We start from the raw sequence: 18,407 nt of genomic DNA, 5'->3' as shown, positions 1-18,407 counted from the left end.
ATGAAACATATTATTTTAAATTCTGATAATTTACAATTTGTTCAGTTGCAATTTTTCTTTGTTTAATATTCATCTCTATATTTTATTGGAATTTATTTAAAACTTTGATCAAATGTTCGATCAATGGAAAAATTGTATAGTGATATATGGATCAAAACCAATGGTGTTAAGGGACAATTTTATGATGGTTTACGATGTTGCCTTAAAACCAATGGTGTTGAAGGATATTTTGTAGATGATACTTTAAAACGTTGGAACCAACGGTGTTGAAAAGTATTTTTATAATATCGCTTTAATACCAGTGGTGTTAAAAATATTTTTTGATATTGGTTTAAAACCAATGGGGTTAAAGGATATCTTGTTTGGAAACATTTATGTGCTGTGGCGAGAAAAATATTTCTTGTATTTTTGAGAGTAAACTGTGTGGTAATTTTGTATGTCACACACATGTTTAAAATGTTTTTTTAAATTTTGTTGGAAGCCACAGACATGTTGTTTGAAAAAAAAAAAAATGTTTTGATGTTGTTAAAAATTTACTTTACGAATTGTTTGTTTTTATTTTGTTGCTTCGAGAACGAAGCAATTGTCAGTTTGGCCGTATAAGATAAATGGTTAGAGTTGCTATTTATTTCTTGAAATTGCTACTAAACTCTTTAGATTTTGCTTAAGAATTAATTCTAAACCATTGACATTTTATTTGTAAACAGAGGCACGTCAAAATGATAGACAAAATACTACAGACGTAACAGATAATATATAGCAGCTAATCCAAAGGTCTTACATGGTGAAATTGATTTTATTATATTTTAGAAGTAAAGTAATTGTAGATTTAAATAGAGTATAATGTGGAATTTTGAAGTGTATAAATTTAAAACTAAAGTTTAATCTCTATTGTCGACTCTATTGAATTTGAGTTTTATATGGTATCATTATACTTATGGAAAGGGTAGCCAAAGGGCTATAAATGGCTCTGCTTTGACGGTAGACATCATTAATTTTCCTATTTTTAATAAGAAGCTGTGACATACCTACAGGTACGAATATTGTTGATTTTATATTTCTATTGTTATACTATGTATGTTGTTTAATGTGTAATTTGTTATTCAACTGGTATTCCTTTGTAATAGTTTATGCTTATACCCGATGTGGGTTGGATATGTTATGGTAATACCATAGTTGTATCTATTTTTCAATAATTGTGGATAGACACCGCCGAGTTTTTTCTTGCCAGTTCTTTCTCTCGGTAGATATGCTTTTTCGAACTGGCGGTAGATTTTTCTTAAAGGAAATAATAAATTATTTAATGATAAAGCAATAAGTAATGGTAAAGATAAACTTTGATATGGAGGGATTTTTCCCTGAATAAAACAGTTTATTTCCTTATACAATCTTTTATTTTGTTTTCTACCTTCAACCACGCCCTAGCTTATTGATAACGAATTAAGGTTTAGGCTCTCAGTAGGTGATTCCTGACTCTATTGTCTCTATACTTCTGAGGCTAATCTAGCACGCGCGGCAGCAACACGCGGCATTCGTGCGCGGCGGCCGTCCAAACACAGCGCGGAAATCGCGCGCGGCATGCCGCTCACGATTGCCGCGCTATGTTTGGACACGCCTTAATATATTCGTCAGGTCTTTGAAGCGAGTAATGCTACATATGTTTTCTTAGAGAAATGATATCTAGTTAGTTTTCACTCACTTCCACTCCCAGTCACTTGGTAGTTTTGCCTGTCGAAATCAAAATCATAACGTCGAAATCTACAAAATCACCGATTTTCAAAAGTCCCGGAAAACTTTTCAGGTAACCCTCTTTTTGACCAGCAGATGACTGTACTATTACTCTTTTCCATTTTTATTAGTTAAGTAATAAGCGGGATGTTCACTGTGTAAATAAAACTGGTACATATAAAGACTGCCTTCACCAATCTTGGTAGATAAGTATCGTATAAGGCTACCGCTTAATACAATTCATTCAATAATTCAATAAATAATAATAAATAAATCCAATTCAATTCAAATTTCTTTATTGCGAATATGGGTAAACAGTGGAAAACAAAAACAAAAAGGTACAGCCAAATTCTGCCTATAGCATGCAATATGTTATGATATACCTAACTACGTGTACATAGTTTTGATAAAATTAGTCACATTAAATCTGCATTAGTCAAAAATATATGTCACCAATTTTTTTTTTTTGAAAATGAACGAAATGTTTGTGTTCTCGTATTGTCTACATTTAAATGCATTTGAACAAATTGAATGTTTGGTCTCCTATGTGCCTATGTAGCAGGTTTTCCTGTTACTTATTCTGATTTAATTAATAATAATTAGGAAAATGATACAATTTACCCACAGTCCCAAAACAAAAACAACCAGGAAAATAGAAATTAGGTGGTAATAACCTCCTAATTTGCAATGCAATTTACTGCTATATATAGCAGGTTTTCCTGTTGCTTATTTTGATTTAATTAATTAGGAAAAATGGTACATTTTACCCACAGTCCCAAAACAAAGACAACCAAGAAAATAGAAATTATGTGGTAAAAACCGCCTAATTTGCAATGCAATTTATGGCCAATTTAAAAAGAAATTTTGTTATATGTAGCAGATTTTCCTGTTGCTTATTTTGATTGAATCCATAAGGAAAAATGTTACATTTTATCCACAGTCCCAAAATAAAGACAACCAGGAAAATATAAATTAGGTGGTAATAACCCTCTAATTTGCAATGCAATTTAAAGCCAATTCAAAAAGAAATTCTTTTACTCTATTAGCAAACTCCCATTCGTCTGCTAGTTTAATATAAATAAATATACGCGATTGAATGTAGAATAGAGTTTCTCACGTGCTACATGATACTACGTGTTCGTATGCGACGTTACCATCAGCGCCGCAACGCGAGAGGAAATTACATTGGAGTTCATGTCTGCTTGAAAATTGAATATTCCGACATGACTCGATAACCTATCTTACAAATACATGTCCGCTCTGGTAGGTGGTATTAAGGCTTAGGTATTTAAGTCAGTATTCACCCTGGCTCATTTAAAGTCACAGGAACCAGTCAAAGGAAAACCAAAGGTAGTCAAAGTATATTTTTTTTCAAGTTCATCATGATGACTAGTATTCCCCTTTTCCAACTAAGCGTCAAGCTTGTGCTAGGTGGGAGTTTGAACCGGCGACCTTTCGGATTTCAGTCCGCTCCTTTAACCGTTGAGCTATTGAGGCTCTTTTATTCTATAGTGTTATGGCACAGTGTAAAGGGAGAGACAGTAGTCCGATGCCTTTGACTTCGTGGTTAAGAGTATGACGACCACGTCGACCTTTCAACATGCCGCCCTAAATACGTAGGCCAGTTTGGGTCGCTCCTGCGTCCCGCACTGGCCGCACGATTGTTTTGTCTAGTTGGCTTCGTCGAACCTCTGTAAATATAATATCATATTCTTACTCTGTGGTATCGGTCGACTGGTTGACATCGTTTTCTACTACTGATACCTATCTCCAAAGACCTAAGTGAAATAAATTATAGGTGGCTAACGTATTTTTTGTTTGTTCACAGATTTCACGTAAAATGAAGCGTCCGTAAAGGAAAACTACATTCCAAAGCCACAAATAACAGGTAAATTGTCATTATACTTTTTAGTACCTATCAGACTTTCAGATTCCATCTCTGAAGGTAGTACTATTGTAACAGAACCATGAACTAAACTACTTTGGTGGGCATTTCAACCAGTACTACCATACGTTACCTACACTGCATCGCAGTTTGCATAAAGAACTACAAACTCTAAAACCTTGATTAACACAAAGGACTTTCGATAGGGACGCGCCGCAGGAATATTAGGGAATTTATTTGAGTTTGTTGTTTTAGCCCTGGCTCAAGGAAAAGAAACAACGCTCTCCGTCACCAATGAAATGATAATTAACTATGATATTATGGGCAAAAAGCTTTGAACATATCGACACAAGAATATCTAAAGATATTCTATTGATTTTTTGCATTGAGGAGACAAGAATATTATCTACAAACAATATTATTCGAAATCTTTTCATTCTCTGGCATTCGTCACCTCGCGAGGCATTCATTGGAGGCCTAGTGACAATAGACAATAGCCCGATTGTCATTCAGTACATTGCCGGCGGATATGTACGCGTGTACCTCGCCTTATACGACAACGACACTATAGCCAAGAGTTGGCACATGCCGCGCTATAGGAACCGTTTCCGCTATTTACTTTGACGATTGCATTCTTGTTCGTATAAAGCTGATCGCAATAGGAAAGCGTTCTGTTGGATTGATTCAGACCTTGCAACCTTTAGGATTTAATCCGCCCCTTTTTAGGGTTCCATACCCAGAGGGTAAAACGGGAACCTATTACTAAGACTCCGCTGTCCGTCCGTCTGTCTGTCCATCTGTTACCAGGCTGTATCACATGAACCGTGATAGTTAGACAGTTGAAATTTTCACAGATGTATTTCTGATGCCGCTATAACAACAAATACTAAAAAAAAAATTAAGGGGGCTCCCATAAAACAAACGTGTTTTTTTTGCTCGTTTTTATAGATAATAGTACGGAACCCTTCGTGCGCGAGTCCGACTCGCACTTGGTCAGTTTTTTTTAATTGAGACTTAGGTGCAACGCACACCCACAGAGTGGAGTGGAGCCGAGGCGCTACGGCTGCAACGTCTTTCTTGATAATAAATTTCAAGCCATAAGGCTGCCTGTCGACTGATGCGGAGCGGAGCGGAGATGTGTATAGTTGACCAATCAGAGTTTTGTCAGACGGCGGAATAAAATCATCACGTTATTTACCGACAATCTGATTGGTTTGCTCAACACATCTCCGCTCCGCTCCGCACCAGTGGACAGGCAGCCTTACGTGGTGGTCGCGGGCCACTCCGTCTGTAACCCTTTAAGTATTGGGCTTACGTTTTAAAATAAGGATAAAGGGTGGAGCTGTTAGGTATACTACTAAAATATTTAGTATTCTGTGCTACTAATATCTACATTTAGGTCAATGAATAATGATAACACTAACGAATATTTAAATTCTCCTTAAAAATTCTTCTTTATCAGGAGAGTTCACTAAACCTGTAATTACTAGGTGGGGGTAAAGAAGACCGCAAACATATCACTAGCCGTCGTGTCCTACTTACAGTGCAAATGCATCGCTGTTCTTCGTTTGAATTTCAAATTATCGCTCGAAAGCCTCCAGGCGAACGTCCTGATTTTTAATTTTTGCCGAGACAGGTATTTGCTGAGGCAAGCAAATCTGATTACAAGTATTTTCTGCGGAATTTGAATTCTTATTAATGAAATCGAAGGAAAATCATGGCTCATCATCATCATTGTCAACCGATAAACGTCCACTGCTAAACATAGGTCTCTTGTAGAGACTTCCACGGCCAGGGCCTAGCGCCACCTGAATCCAGCGGCTCTCTGTGACTCATTTGTCTGTCCACTTAGCAGGGGTCTTCGAACACTGCGCTTTTCGATGCCAGATCGCCATTCTTGAACCTGGTGACACCAACGTCTATCATTTTTAGGGTTCCGTACCTCACAAGGAAAAACGGAACCCTTATAGGATCACTCTGTTGTCTGTCTGTCTGTCTGTCGGTCTGTCAAGAAACCTACAGGGTACTTCCCGTTGACCTAGAATCATAAAATTTGGCAAACAGGTAGGTCTTATAGCTGACATTCGGGGAAAAATCTGAAAACCGTGAATTTATGGTTACATCACACAAAAAAAATTAAATTGTGGTCATGAACTAATAATTAGTATTTTAAATTTTCGAAGTAAGACAACTATATCAAGTGGGGTATCTTATGAAACGTCTTTACCTGTACATTCTGAAACAGATTTTTATTTATTTTTATGCATCATAATTTTTTGAATTATCGTGCAAAATGTCGAAAAAATACGACTGTATTACGGAACCCTCGTTGCGCGAGCCTGACTCGCACTTGGCCAGTTTTTTTCGGACTATGTGCCCTGCCCATTGTCACTTCAGCCATAGTCAGCGACCGTTGTTTCATGTCCATATTATACCATCAGTGGCAACAGGCACTGTTCGAAAACTAGAGACTACAGTGAAATATTTTGAAATCGATGCTCGTGTTATCATTGTACAAACTTTTGTTAAATAAATAAGTTTTTTTTAGTTTAATATACTTTATTGTACACCAAAAAGAAAAGACACAAAAAAGAAACATGTAAAAGAAGAACATACAATTAGCGGCCTTATCGCTGTGAAGCGATCTCTACCAGGCAACTAGGTTCTAAGTTTAAGTTTTTAGGGTTTAAGTTTTGATGCAATATTTTTCATATCATCTCTCCTTTATTTATGCACAAAACCGAATACAATTACAATTAATTAATGTGCACCTGCTCCTTCAACGATAAGAGCTATCGGAATACTTATTTAAAGTGTCCCGGATATCGAATCGAACGCGATACTGAAATTGGTTCGTAATTATAATGTAGAAACGTTGTAAGAATACTTGTAATTATTTAAATTAGCGTTGAATTTTAATTAAAACCACTATAAAACACAAAAATTTACTTAAGAACCCTTCTTTTTCACGGGAGTTCACTAACCCTAAAATGACTGAGCGCGGGTACAAAGGACCGGTAGGTAACATCTCGCATCCCGGCTTGTCCTAGTTTACTTCACTTGCACAGGAGTCGCCGGCCGTCGTTTGAATTTTAAATTCTTGCTCTTGAGCCTGCAGGCGAACGTCCTGATTTTGAATTTTTTCCTTCCACTATTTAGTATTTTTACTAACGGACGCACTCAGAGTCGCTTAATCGTTACGTATGTTTAGTTAAAACGAGACAGAGCTATATCTCTCACATAAATATGTCTCGTTTTAACTCAATCTAAAGTAACGATTAGTGACTCGTGAGATATGGCTGTAAGAGCTCCAAGGCTCATAGTTACAAGTCAAAGTTTTCCTTAGTTTAATTTCTATTTTATTTAAGTACCTACTTATTATTATTTTTAGGGTCCCGTACCTCAAAAGGAAAAACGGAAACCTTATAGGATCACTTTGTTGTCTGTCTGTCTGTCGCTCTGTCGAGAAACCTACAGGGTACTTCCCGTTGACCTAGAATCATGAAATTTGGCAGGAAGGTAGGCCTTATTGCAGATATGGGGGGAAAAATCTAAAAACCGTGTATTTGTGGTAACATGACAAGAAAAAAATTAAAATATGTTCATGAAAAATGTTGCTATTTTCAACTTTCAACGTAAGATTACTATACCAAGTGGGGTATAGTGTGAAAGGGTTTTATTTTTAAATTCTAAAACAGATTTCTATTTATTTTTAGGTATAATAGTTTTTGATTTAACGTGCAAAATGTCGATAAAATACGACTGTAGTACGGAACCCTCTGTGCGCGAGTCTGGCTCGCACTTGGCCAGTTTTTTTCTGTCATTGCTTTTGAGCACACCCTCAATATGCCTATCACACCTTCCTAAAGTTGATTGGAAAATAAGGTTCTGGGTTCTGGAGTCTTAAGTGGGCTCAGTTCGATACTTTCTTTATACAAACGTAGGAGGATAATTACTACATTATTTGATATTGTATGCTCAAAACTAAGTATTGATATTTTAAACATTGAAAAAAAAATTGATTTTAAAGTTACGAGGCTCAAAAGATTCCTATTTTAACACTAAATTTATGACAACTTTGGGCGTAAATAAATAAATTTATTCATTAGTTGAAATATCTTTATTTTACAAACATACATTTAGTGTTTTTTTCTCAAAAATACTTTTCCTAAAGCCTTGATTTCAGTGAAAATCATCGTGCCTCTCACCTTTCTCATACAATGTCAAGTGAAAAGCAAACAGGTTAGGTCGAGCGTACTGCGTCACCTTGTCCGCTTTTTGTGAAACCCTTTTGATTGTGCATTAAAGTGAAAAGTAGTAACAGCTTTCCTAAAACAATCCTTACACAATATAGCCGTAAGTATTCTTGTATTGCAACAAATTTCACACAATCTTTAATCAAAATCATCTTCACGCATAAATTATACCACATTATCTTATAAATTATACCCCCAAATCACAACACCGCAACGAGCAAGCTTTTTAACGACCCCACCTGTTGCTCACTATTGATTATTTAATTAAGTATTAAAAATATCTAACTGTACTGGTAAAATATTATAATTGTTGCAACGTTGCAAGCTATATTGCGCAAATGCGGTAAGAGCTATTACATTTTCCGGTCTATGACTTTAACCCTAATTAATCTTGCTGTAGCTTCGTGTAACGTAGCTAAAGCATTCACAAATTAGAATAGCTCAAAGCACTTATAAATGGGCTAAATATTTTGCCAAATTTTTATCCAAATTTTTATTTCTGGGCAGTATTTTAATGCCATGGACGAAATTGAGTTATAGTCAGAGACAGATTATCCCTAAGGCAAACTAGACACGTGCCTAGGGGCGCGAGGTTATGAAGACTTCCTTTCATGAACCGTACTTTTGACATGACAGTAACCCATAGAGTTAAAATGGCGAGTGAGAAGTAATTTTGTACGGACTATTATATACGTCTAACATAATGTACACATACATGTATGACGTCCAAAACCATATCTGTTGGGCTAACCTGGGAAATTAAATAGTTGCATCTAAAATATTCAAGAATAAAGAGATGCATACGAATAGGTACTTACTATTGAGCTATAGAAATTCTTTCAGCTTATCAGCAGGGGCGCTATCTACAAAGCTTTAGCGGGGTTAAAATCCACTTCAGCGGTAATTGCCCCTTTGTAGATGAAATAGTGAAGCTGTGTGACGTCACAATCAGGACTTTCACGCTGTCAGCAATACGCAAAAGCCTTTCTAAGAGCCTTGTCACTCGCGCCGCGTGCATTACTGTTTCATGAGAGAAACGTGGAAAAATGACATTGCCGGCTGCAACTGCTATGCTCCAATTACTTCTTAAAGGATCCTGCGGATTTTGGATAGGGCGCGTAATTGGTTTAAAAACTTTTATTTAAACAGTTAGTAAGTAGTATGTTTCAAATTCTGAATCAAATGACTGTGATGATGATGAATCTGACTGACTGACTAACTGACTGACTGAATGTGTAAAAAATAATAACTTAATCTAAATATATAAAAGGGTTGACTGACTGACTGCTCAATCAACGCGTAGCTCAAAGTACTGGACAGATCCGGCTGAAATTTGGCATGCAGATAACTAATAATACGTAGACATTACGGGGTAATATAGGGGTTTGAAATTTGTATAGTTCACGCGGACGAAGTCACGGGACTAAGCTAGTCATAAAAGGAAAAAATAAGAAGATACAATGGATTTAGTGATTTTAGCTCTATGCGAACATCAGATACGATAAAATTAGATCCAAGCATTCGAAATGTTGCAATATGACGCTGGAATTCGGAAACAACTGTCTCATGAGGGAAATGTGGGATGAAACTACCGAGATACTGCAAAGCTGCAATTGTTCTTTAAAGGATGCAGTGGAATTTGCGATTTCAACTCTTTGAGTATGGATTTCATCAGATATGGTAATTAGATTCAAGAATTTTCATTGTAGCGATGGGACATGAAGCGGAATCATATCAGCAGACTGTCTGCGATATGCAAAGGCTTTCCTGAGAACGTGCTTGTAGAACGCTCTCCATACATTGTCTCGTGGGAAATGCGACGGTCGCTGCAACGATATTGCATAAATTGTTCGTTAGAGGGCACGGTGGTTTGTTCCGAGGTATTTCATCAAGTATAATTTGTCACGTTTGCATAGGATTCCTGAGGCATGGGGAACCAACCCTCGTTGGTGAGTCACCGCTTAAATTTATAATTTTTAACCGACCTCAAAAAAAGGAGGAGGTTCTCAATTCGTCGGAATCTTTTTTTATTTTTTTTATTTTTATGTATGTTACCGGATTACTCGAAGACGCCTGGACCGATTTTGAAAACTCTTTTTTATTTGAAAGGGTATACTTCAAAGTTGGTCCCATTTAAATTTGGTGAAGATCTGATGAACATCTTCGAAGATAGATAATGGAACTCCTCAACGGATAAGAGTAAATTGCTCGCGATCAGTGTAATAGCTTAGTAAACAGTAGATTTTTAACCAGGCATAGCATATTTTAATACCATGGGGCCACTAAAATTTTTGAAATAATTTTTTTTACAAAAAAATAAAAACCGACTTCGCAAGATGTTCGCATAACATTGCTGAAATTTTCAGGTATTGCTGGGTGTTGCTTCATGATGTTATAAATGGGTATTTGACTACATCAAAAATAAATTATTTCTCAGTGATTATTAAATAGAGGGTCTTCCAAAATACGTAAAATCCATGTCCTTTGTTGGTTTTAAGTGTAATAACGATTTTAAATTATTTATCGATTAAACTAAAAAAGCACGTCAAATGATTGTGACGTCACACACCGGTATTTCCGGTATTTCATAGAATCTCGCATACTGAGCGCGCGTTTTGACGTTTGATAAAAAGTTACTGATTTGACTAGTTGTCAAATACCGTATTGACTAAATTGCCTGGAATTGCGGAATTTCCATTGCCCGTGTAAGCGTACCTTTACGAGTGTTAAATTACCTAATAAACTCTTACGCTTTAACAATGTGGTGTTAAATTCAATAGGCCTTCAAAGACGCCGAGTTCCCAGAGGTTTAGTATTTATCACTGCTGGCATTAACATCTAAACGGATGCCGCGAACGCGATACCAGCTTGTGGAGTCTGATATCAAAGTTGCAACACCTACTTAGTAAGCAGATACGGGAATTAGTGATGCGCGCTACTGTTTAAAGAAATATCAGTACTCTTATTATAAATGCGAAAGTGTGTTTGTTTGTTGGTTTATTGGTTTGTTGGTTTGTCCTTGAATCACGTCGCAACGGTGCAATTTAAAATTAAACTAAAATAAAAAGGTTTTGCCACATCACTTAAACAATTTTTTGAATTACATAATATTGTGCTTTTACTAAAAAAATATAATAAGGAACATTTTTTCTGAGACTCTGATGGGGAGTGCTCTGAAGAGTTTTTTGACCTCATCCCACCCTCCTTTTTCTACAACCGCACCGCGCGCCACCGTAAGCAATTTCACCCTCACCACCTGGGTGTCTGGTGCACTTCGACCGTCCGTTGTGTCAGATCCTTCTTTCCACGCACATGCAAACTGTGGAACCAACTCCCATCGGCGGTGTTCCCATTAGATTACAACGTGGGGTTATTCAAGGGGCGGACCAACAAATTCCTAAAAGACCGGCGCAACGCATCGGCAGTTCCTCTGGTGGTGCAAATGTTCATCGGCGGTAATCACTTAACATCAGGTGACCCGCCTGCTCGTTTGCTCGCTAAGACTTAAAAGCACTCGGACTGATTAGTTTTTTCGGTAGTCGTAAATTAACCCAAATTAATTATATTCTAGGAAATGGTGTCACGCATTGAAGGGTTAAGGCCTAGTTAAGTGGAGTGAGTGATGGGTCAGAAAAAATAAATAGAACGTGTGGGTTGGTTGTTTGAAGTGGCATTACGACGGGACATGCCCACCATAATGTGCGTGTTTGTTTAGTAATAACAAAAAATAGGCGCATTTCTCAAGTTTCAATGTCAAGGATATTATGTTTGTCGTCTAACTGCTTTGCTTAACAAAGTTAGGTAAGCTGTGGTAGCCTAGTGGTTAGGACGTCCGCCTTCCAATCGGAGGTCGGGGGTTCGATCCCGCGCACGCACCTCTAACTTTTCGGAGTTGTGCGTTTTAATTAATTAATCAAATGTATCACTTGCTTTAAGGGTGAAGGAAAACATCGTGAGGAAACACCTGCATGCCTGAGAGTTTTCCATAATGTTCTAAAAGGTGTGTAAAGTCTACCAATCCGCACATGGCCAGCGTGGTAGACTATGGCCAAAACCCTTCTCACTCTGAGAGGAGACCCGTGCTCTGTGGTGAGCTGGCGATGGATTGATCATGATGATGATCTATCTGCTAAAATGGGGTTACTGTTGTTCCTCTATTACTTACAGTAAAAAGCTAAACTTGACCGCCATTGCGCGCTGCCTTTTTATGCAACTAGTCCTATCTAGAGAGTTCTCGGAGTTCGGAATACCAAAGTCTAAAGTAAAAATAAAATGGTGCTTTTTATTAGTCTTTAACTTGTTCTACGACCGCTAGGTTATTTTATTTTAAAGAGTTTCAAAAAGTTATTTAATTGATTTCTAAAGTATTTTTCCACCGAAGCACGATTTCATCCTCGACTTCCGAGCTAGTCTCTCCCACAACTTAGAATTCAGAAGTCGAAACAGATTTTCGAGCTTTAGTTATAACATTTATTTGGACATTTATTTATAACTAGATGATGCCCGCGACTTCGTCCGCGTGGATTTAGATTTTCAAAAATCCCGTGGGAACTCTTTGATTTCCCGGGATAAAAAGTAAGCCTATATCCTTCCCCGGGATGCAAGCTATTTCTGTACCAAATTTCAGACAGACACACTTTCGCATTTATAATATTAGTATGGATATTTATTTATTTATAGCTTATGCTCGCGCCTTCGTCCGCGTGGACTACACAAATTTCAAACGCCTATTTCAACCCCTTAGGGCTTGAATTTTCAAAAATCCTTTCTTAGCGGATGCCTACGTCATAATAGCTATCTGCATGCCAAATTTCAGCCCGATCCGTCCAGTAGTTTCGTCCAGAGCTGTGCGTTGATAGATCAGTCAGTCACCTTTTCCTTTTATATAATATTTAGAGTTATGTACCTACTCCTGCCTAATTATTTTTTTAATATACAAATTAGTCCTTGACTGTTATCTCAAGTGGTGGTAAGTGATTTTGCAGTCTAAGATGGAAGCGGGCTAATCTGAAAGGGGTATGGCAGGGCACAGTTTTGCCGGTATAGGGTGGTAACTAGCCAAGGCCGAAGCCTCCCATCAGACCAGAGCAGAGAAAATTTAAAAATTACTTTTTAAATTCCAAACTTTTCTCGCCGGGAAACGAACCTGGGACCTCCCACTAATACATAAGACAACTGAGCCAGGGTTTTGAAATAATCTAAATACCATATGAGTGTGACACTCCGTGTTTGTTTATCGCCGCGCCGACATTAATATTATTTCCGTCGTCGTCCTACTGATTATAGAATCCTTTACCCGTTTGTCTAGCATCCATTAAGAAGTGTTACATGGATATATTGAGATATTTCTTAAGACATGTGGAACAGAAATAGGCATATTTCGGTGCGTTTTATATCTTATGTTGACTGTTATTTAGATAAAGAGCATCTATAAATGTATTTCTACGCTCTCCTCCCAGAAGTATGGATTTAGTTCCTGAAATATAAATATACTTTTTAAATTCAGATACAAGTTAGCCCTTGACTGCAATCTCACCTGTGGTAAGTGAGGATGAGTCTAAGATGGAAGCGGGCTAACCTGGAAGGGGTATGGCAGTTTTCATAATCCCATGCCCCTTTGGTTTCTACACGGCATCTTACCGGAACGCTTTATCACGGATGAAATGTCAGAACGGACAGCAAATTTGTAGAGTACTGTCTCGGTCGTTGAAACCGACAAAGCTTCATATGGGTATGAGTGACAGAGACAACGCTCTACAAAGATGAAATGTCATTCTAAAAGCCGATGTCCATCACTTTCGGCTGCGTACTGTACTTAATGTACTGCCGAGTTCCAAGTTCGTCTATTAACTTAAGGGTTATCCTCCACTTTGGCAAGTTTTCTACAAAACACTTTTTAGTAGGGCCGATGTAACGTCGAGGTTAGCGAATAAAATGGTTGATTAAAGATCAGGAAAACATCGAAATATAAAGCAGTAACGAATAAAATTGAAAATCTCTTCCGCTTTTTATCGACACGAATCGATGAAAATCGAGTATAAAGCAATCATCTCAAATCTCAATCCAGGCGCGTCATTTATTCCGCTTAAGTAAAAACTGGCGCAGTGCAATTTCCCGCCACTTCAGTGGACGTGGCGTCAAATGAGCGTTACTTCCACATGCTCGGGCTATGTTCTGATTACCTGGTACCTATATGGGTCGTGAGGATAAGGGACGTGTATCCTAGTTACGACAGCGCATTTCAATCGATTGCGATTTTTAAGCAACGTTGACCCAGTCAGTAACTGGATGGGTGACCGACTTTGGAGATTTTTTAAAAATACAACGACAGTAACTAGATAAAAATAAGAAGAAAAAAGTTTTTCCAAGGATTAAACCAGGTCAAACAACAAGCAATAGAAGTCTTAGAAATGTCTGTAGGACTCAGGACTTCTTTAAAATCTTTCCATGTTCGACTTTAGACACGATATCTACTCGATTCTATAAATCAAGATAATATATTCAGTGCCCGACATAAGATTATTAAGTTTGTATTTAAAGCATCGAAGGATGTAGAAAAAAGCTAACCAATTAAGTAGTTTTTTGGCCATCAATATTAATTTCCTGATAATGCACACGGTGGGTGCGCGTGCGCTCGTAAATCTTCCGATATAAGCGTGGCCGTACACGCGCCGATCATTTCAACTTTGTATAATCTTAGTGGTTTCTGTACGCAGCATCGTACCTTAGCGATAATAATCGGTTAGAGATGCGGCTTTGCCGGAAGCTGGTAACTTTAGCCACGGCTGAAGTCTCCCACTGGACCAAATCTTTGGAAAATATATTATTAACTTCCAAATTGATCTGGAGATCAAAAGGACCCCATGACCAGGTCTACGTGATTTGGTAACGTGTCCTGTGACACTAGCTAATATACTGTAACCAATCGCAATTACCTTTGATCGGCTGAATTTTACTTTTTGATAAACAAATTTTTGAAAAAATAATTGGCATTAGGTTAGAATGTATTTTCGCCTGTGCAGGGCTCTGTATTTTTTTTTTGTAAAGAATATTAGCCAAGTTAATTGCTGACTAATATCCCCTTTCCCTCCAATTAAGTGTAAAGCTCGTGCTAAGAGTAGGTATACGACAATAGTGCAACGGGTGGGATTTGAACCGGCAACCTTTCAGTTTTCGGTCCGCTCCTTCAACCGTTGAGCTATCAAGGCTCTAGATGATTGATGATAAAGTTTTAGAAATATTCTACACACCCAATGTTCTTGTGCATCTGCCGCTTACGATTACCGACCGGAATGTTTGTGGCCACTCTTATAGACACATAAGACGCGTGCCGGTACGGAAATAGATCTGATAGAAAATGGTTATGCATAATTAAATACGCATTTTGAATATCCGTTACGATCCTAAAGTGCAGTGGTGGTGTAAGATAGTAAAAGTGATAAACAATAATGATGATGATACAAAAAACAGTCAAGTGCAAGTAGTCCGGCGCGATCCCAGGAGACTCGGGTTCGATTCCTGCCGGTTCGCAATTTGTGATATGTGTTTAAAATTATATTTTAGAAATTTCCTTGAAGTGTAGGTAAAAAACTATAAAAATTACAAAATAGAGTATGTTTTATTTTTGTTGTTATAGCGGCAATGGAAATGCACATTTGGTGATAATTTTCAACTCTCTACCTATTACGCTTCACGAGATACAGCCCGCTGATAGACAGAGGTAGACATAAAATTGCGAACATTTTACTCCCACATCCTCATATTCTAGCAAGTTTTAGTTAGGCCAAAATCTTTATTATAGCCTCTATTGCTAAGAAATACGGTTGTTTTTGCCTGAAGTAGGTATGCAGGAATTAATAAGCGAATAGGAGCAATACGTTTGGCGTCCGCCGATTGAATAATAGCGTTAAACCCTTGACTTGTGTTCTATTGATGATGGACAGAATCTTAGCAAGTGTCTTTTTGAAACCGATACAACAATTCATCATCATGTTCAACCCATCGCCGACTCACTACGAGCACGGGTCTCCTCTCAGAAAAACCGGTTTTGGGCATGCCTAACGCAAGTGACCTGACTTAAAATGCACATAACTCCGTCAAGTTAGACACGCGTGGCCAGGATCGAACCTCCAACCTCCGATTATGAGGCGGACGTCCTAATCACTAGGCTATCACAGCAGAAACAACAGCACAGAAACCGATCTACACACCGGTTAAAATTAGTGGGAAACAAATCTAGAGCTCGAACATAAACGTACTAAAGCTTTAGTTAAAGATCTTATAATTTCGTCAGTCCCGCTAAAGTCGAATCCTTTTACCCGAATTCAGATACTAACACATAAAGCTCAAATATGTTTTAATAAACATATTATCAATCCTGGGTACAACGACCGCGTTCATTTATAACGGGTTAATAGAGATTGTAGAGAACCAGAGACCGCTAACCTAATTTCGGCAGCGTCTACCGTCGAGCCCGAGCACATTGTCTTATCCTAGACAGCCTTGAGTAACAAGACTGTCTAGAATAAGAAAAGGAACATGGCATGATGAGCTGCGACTTGCCATGTTGCCACCAAAGGGCCCCGCCGTCTGTTGGAAATATTACTTGAATACTTGGTGAGAGCGGGAGGGATGGGTGTAATGGACCCTAATCAGGATGTATATAAGGGATAGCGAATTGGCGAATTCTATATCCTTGTTCTATACGAGTACATAGCTTGATCAAAGTGAAGGGACGGGAACTCTTTTAGTCTATTCTTTTTGCAATGTCTGGAACATCTTATACACAAGAGTAGAAGTCCCTACAAGAGACATAGGTCCTCTTGTAGGGACTTCCGCATGCCACGGTCTTGCGCCGCCTGAAGTCCAGCGGCTCGTCTGATGTCGTCCGCGTCCATCTAGTGGGGGATCTTCTAAACGCTCGCTCCGGTGCGTGATCGCCATTCCAGCACTTGGGACCCCAACGTCTATTGGTTTTACGGACTAAGTCAAGTGCTTATGCCTTGTTTATTCATCATGACGTGAGCTCGTGGAAGTCCAACGTTGCTCATAGGCCTTTTTAGTTAACACCATTAAATCCGTTCTTTAGCCTTCCTTATCTAGCCATTTCCCATCTTTAAATCGTTTTTTGGTCATCGATTCATACTGCTCTACACTTCGCTTTATACGCGATCTCTATTTTAGGGTTTTTCGGCTATAATAGTAATTACCTACCTAAGTGGTACCTACATATATTTTTTTATTCAGTTATAAGTTAGCCTTTGACTGCAATCTCACCTGGTGGTAAGTGATAATGCAGTCTTAATTGGAAGCGGGCTAACTAGGAAGGAGTATGGCAGATTTTATTAAACCCACACCCCTTTGGTTGCTACAACGGTATTATACCGGAACGCTAAATCGCTGGCGCACGGCTTTGCAGTAGGGTGGTAATAGCCCGCCTGAAGCCTCTCACCAGCCGTGAATCGAACTCGGGAGCCGGATTTTTGGATGCGCAACTAAGCCTAAAAGTTCAGTCGTCAAAAATCATTCAAAACTATATAACTCATTTCCATTTTATTTAGGAAAGGGAGCTGATGTAACAATAGTCAAAAACTTGAAGACGAGCATTTGTATAGGTCGCAAAAGAGGTGGAGGGGGGTTTTTTGAGCCTCCATAGGCCATTGCTGTGTGTTGAAGACAATAGAGTCTGTTAGGTAGTATCTTATAAGAGGACTTTCTCGCATAAAGTTAGCGTTAGCATTACGGTAGTTAATTAAAATCTTATTAAAACCTAGACGGTCATTTGCCTAATTATAGTAGTTTAATGTTAATATATTTATATGTCAAATTAAATTAAAAGATTAAGAAAATCATTACTTTTATTTTTATTGGTATGAAAATAAAAGTAGAGGATATACAGGCCCGGATTATAAGACGTCTCCGTCATAATAGCTATATGGATCAGCCCGATCCGTCCAGTAGTTTGAGCTGTACGTTGATAGATCAGTCAGTCAGCCAGCTTTTCCTTTTATATATTTCCGAGATTCATTTGGATTAAATTACACGTGGTAGTTGTTGATGTCCGCCATGTTGTTTTCTTATCAATCAAAGTGCACATGTGGCACAGACGGCCTCTCGGACAAATCTCGAACAAGAATTTAAATTAATCAACTTAAAAATCATTTTGTTTTTATCGTAAAAATAAAATAAAATTAAATGCTTAATTTACCATGAAACGCCTTACGTGATACGTCTATGCTACTATGGAGTACACTTTCGATAACATGATTAAGGGCGCCCTAAGCACTTGTTCAAGCAGCTTACACGGCGTTGTTCAAGCTTAAAGCTGATTATGCAGACTTATGGGAGTTAAACTTTTCGAGAAAACTTAGTGAGGTCTTAGGTGGTCTTAGTAATTGGTGTCAATAATAGTATACTTACTATACTATGTTGCGTTCATATTACATGGCGTATAAAATCCGATCTCTCTGGTAATAGAAATAATTTTGCGCTTGTGTACCTACCTAGCTATTAAATTTTCATAAATTGCAATTTTAGCA

General features: G+C 38.0%; 1 protein-coding gene across 1 annotated transcript in view; it reads left to right on the top strand.

Annotated features, from left to right (window-relative positions):
• The window catches only part of Myo81F (Myosin 81F), a 102,356-nt gene that overhangs the window by 34,592 nt on the left and 49,357 nt on the right, over positions 1-18,407 (top strand). Inside the window, exon 2 of the mRNA XM_034977823.2 lies at positions 3,557-3,616. The gene's annotated coding sequence lies outside the window, so the exon portion shown is untranslated. The remainder of the gene's footprint in view (positions 1-3,556; positions 3,617-18,407) is intronic.

This window comes from Maniola hyperantus, chromosome 18 (assembly GCF_902806685.2).
Source record: "Maniola hyperantus chromosome 18, iAphHyp1.2, whole genome shotgun sequence".
Taxonomy (NCBI): domain Eukaryota; kingdom Metazoa; phylum Arthropoda; class Insecta; order Lepidoptera; family Nymphalidae; genus Maniola; species Maniola hyperantus.
Note: the sequence above shows the minus strand (reverse complement) of the source record. Positions and strands in the feature narration are given on the sequence as shown.